General features: G+C 42.8%; 1 pseudogene; it reads left to right on the plus strand.

Annotated features, from left to right (window-relative positions):
• Window positions 1-48: 48 nt before the first annotated feature.
• Window positions 49-414, plus strand: LOC147461850 (casein kinase 1-like protein HD16 pseudogene; annotated as a pseudogene).
• The last annotated feature ends 3,125 nt before the right edge of the window (window positions 415-3,539 follow it).

The raw sequence follows: 3,539 nt of genomic DNA on the forward strand, positions 1-3,539 counted from the left end.
ATGCTCGGTCCGAGCCTATGGGACATCTGGAATTCCTCTGGTTAAGCGATGTCAACAAAAACGGTTGCATGTATCGCTGTAGAAGCCGTCTCTATTCTTGAAAAATTAAATGCAAGAGGTTACGTCCATGGAGATGTGAAGCTTGAAAATTTTCTGCTAGGCCAACCTGGAACAGTTGATGACAAAAAGTTATACCTTATTGACTTAATCCTAGCGACAAGATGGCGAGATGCAAATACTGGGCAACATGTTGATTATGACCAGAGACCTGATGCTTTTAAGGGAACTATGCGGTATGCAAGTGTGCATGCACATTTGGGCAGAACGGGCAGTCGCAGAGATGACCTATCTTGCTCTATTAATGAAGCTGAGGATGTATGCAAGCTGGGAGGGCAAAATGCTTTCCATCGCTGAACCACAAAAAAGGAGCAATAGCGATATTGCTATTGCTGCCTTTTTTTTTTGTTGCTTTTTTAAAGGATAAACCTTGCTCCTGTGAGATCCTCAACATTTAAACAAGTCTAGGCGCCACTCTTGAAGGAGGCATTAAGGATAATGAGTTCAATAGACTGTTAGTATGGGGTATCCTTGACATGATGAGAACAACCAGTGTTCACACTTCTGAGCTTGTACCTAATTATGGCCATTTGAACATTTGGAAGTCGCTGAGAGAAACTAATTAAAACGATACGGGAGGATCAGTGGTGGTGATGGGCGGGTACACAGTATACCACGATACTCATCAGCCATGGACATTCTTCTGGTGGGCGAGGGGGCAAAATGCTTTTTTTTGCTGAACCAAAAAAAGGAGCAATAGCGATATTGCTATTGCTGCCTTTTTTTGGCTTTTTTTAAGTAAAAAATAAAGGGAGCTATTGCTATTGCTCCCTACGTTTTCTTTGGCCTAATGTGCCTACGCAGCCCTGGACTCCCAAGACACCTACGCAGCAGGACTACCAAGAGCTCGTCTTCTCGACTCCCAAGTAATCTCTCTCTCTCTCTCTCTCTCTCTCTCTCTCTCTCTCTCTCTCGAAAGCGGTCAAGGAAGCACACAAAAAAAAGACGTTTGTGTCTCCTATCTCCGAGCTGCACCACCCCTCACGATTCTGATACATGCACCCGCCTTCAGCAATAGCGATAATTTCCATGATTTTTTGCATTTTACGCCCAATTCCTCATAATAAAAAGTCCCTTTTCATTGTGCGATATGTCTGCATTAATATCGATATGTCTTAAGAAGCCCTGCTCGACAACCTCATCATGGAATTTCTCTTGTTTGAATTCATGCCTTCCATCTGCATATCCCTTCTTTTCTTTCTTGAGGACCAAATCCTTCAATAACCCATGCTTTCCAAATGTCTTGACCTTGAAGTGAGACTTTGACATCAATTTCAAAACAAGCACATCACCTTGTGCAAGCTGATGATCAACAGCAAACTTTCGCCAACCTGTTTTGAATACCATACTCGTTACTTTCATGCCGCAGATACTAGCAGGCCAAACTTTACCGCGTGGTCCCTCCAACATGACTTCCTTATTTATTGGCTTTGATGTCTCGGCATTTGGAACAATGGTCAGAGCATATGCTACGACATTTCTCACTTTGTCTTAAAGTTCACTCAAGGAGGGAGCAACAGGGATGCCTTTTCACCCTAGCCTTGCTTGATAACGCTGAAAGCCTTGCATTCCATGATATAGTAGCTAGGCATGAAAGTGGAGAGAGAGAGAGAGAGAGAGAGAGAGAGAGAGAGAAGAGAGAGGGAGGAATGAGGTAGAAGGGGAGAGAGAGAGAGAGAGAGGAATGAGGTAGAGGAGAGAGAGATATAGAGAGAGGGGGGAGGGATGGAGAGAGAGATAGATAGATAGATGGATTTTATTATTGTCCTCGGAGGTCAAATATGACCTATGGGACCAAAGTTACATGTGATGTAGTATGTGTATGGCTGATGAGTGACTCTCGATGCTCCAAAATTGTAGTGATGAGAGTCGCAATGGAGAGCCCACACTTTGGCTGGGAGAAGAAAGTGTGTAGGTCTAAGTTATGGCTGAAAATGTGAGAGAAGCAAGTTCGGATGTGACCAAAATCTGAGCACTCTAGTAGTGTGTGGTACTCAGACTCTCGAACTTGCAGTGAGCATAATGTGCACAATCGATTTGACTCTTCTCCATTGCCCCAACGCCCTATCTCGTATCGAAGGAAATGGGAGCTAAGCCGAATCGCTGCAATAGTGCGTATCGCGGACAAGGGAATAGGCTCAAGCATGTAAGTGTGAGTACGGTTTCCTCTCTCAGCGAAGAACATGGTTTTGTAGTTGTGGGCAATATAGGTGGTGTAATGTATGAAGCGTAACCCACCGGATTTCTCCCAAGCCGTAATACATTGGCGTTGTAGAAAAGCTTCATTCACTTGAGAGTCAATTGAAGCATCATGTAGCAAGTGTAATGCATCCCATCTCCCAAACCACTTCTTTATGTCTTGCATCCATCCCGTGCTCAAAATCTTGCTTTTATGCGTCTTTTGAACTTTTTTGCTTGCTTCCCATGCAATTGTAGGAAGTCGATGTGAGGGGTTTTGACGCATCTTAATCATGTACTCCACAACCCTTTCCATGCCCATAACCTCAATTGGAAGAGATCCCGACTCAAGAAGTAGGAGCATATATGGTGTTTGTGTCTTAACTTGGAGAAAGTTTGTAAGAAAACGCTTTTGGACATTCTCAAACTCTTTCCAAGTAGACTTTGAAATGCTCCCGCCCCACACTTCAACTCCATGAAGAAGAACCGGTGTCACCAATGCATCAAAAAGATACTTCTTGAGAACCCAACACTTGATGTTTCCCGCATTACACATGTTCTCAAATGCATAATATGCTCTCTTTCCCACTTCCAAACGACGCATAGCACATTCATGCCACTTGTGATTGGATGGAACCTGAAGGCCAAGGTACTTAAAGCTCTCAACAACTTCAAGTGTCTCATTGTTGTACACAATGCATGGCTTCTCCTTATGGTTGGTTTTCACAAGCATAACCTTTGTTTTGGATTCATTTACAATCAGCCCACTATGCAAGCAAAAGTTCTCAAGGAAAACCATAAGCTTTTGTGCATCTTCTAAAGTGCGTGCTAGAAGCACTGTGGAAACTATGTTCTGCAAGTATAGGGCAGAGTATAGACTCCAACAGTGAAGTGGTGCTCATACTTGCACTTTTGTATGGAAGACATCCATGGTTGACAACTTCATCATGATGAAGGCATATAGGGCAGCTGCACATGCAGCAAGAACCATGAAGATCAAAACTTTGAGTCTGCATGTGATTTACTGCCTCTTTAAGTAAAATCATTTGTACATGCACAATACAACAGCAGGTGTAGCGATCCCTCAATTTTCGGACAAAAAACGGTTTCATAGACTCGAAGCAATGTTGCAAAATCTGAATATCTGCATACTTTGTCTTGAATCTTAAATAAAGCTCCACCTGCAATATACATGTATACAAATGTTAAAAATAAACTTAGCATTCAAAACTGGTTAAATTGTT

This window comes from Adiantum capillus-veneris, chromosome 3, assembly GCF_014529385.1.
Source record: "Adiantum capillus-veneris isolate H3 chromosome 3, ASM1452938v2, whole genome shotgun sequence".
Lineage (NCBI taxonomy): Eukaryota > Viridiplantae > Streptophyta > Polypodiopsida > Polypodiales > Pteridaceae > Adiantum > Adiantum capillus-veneris.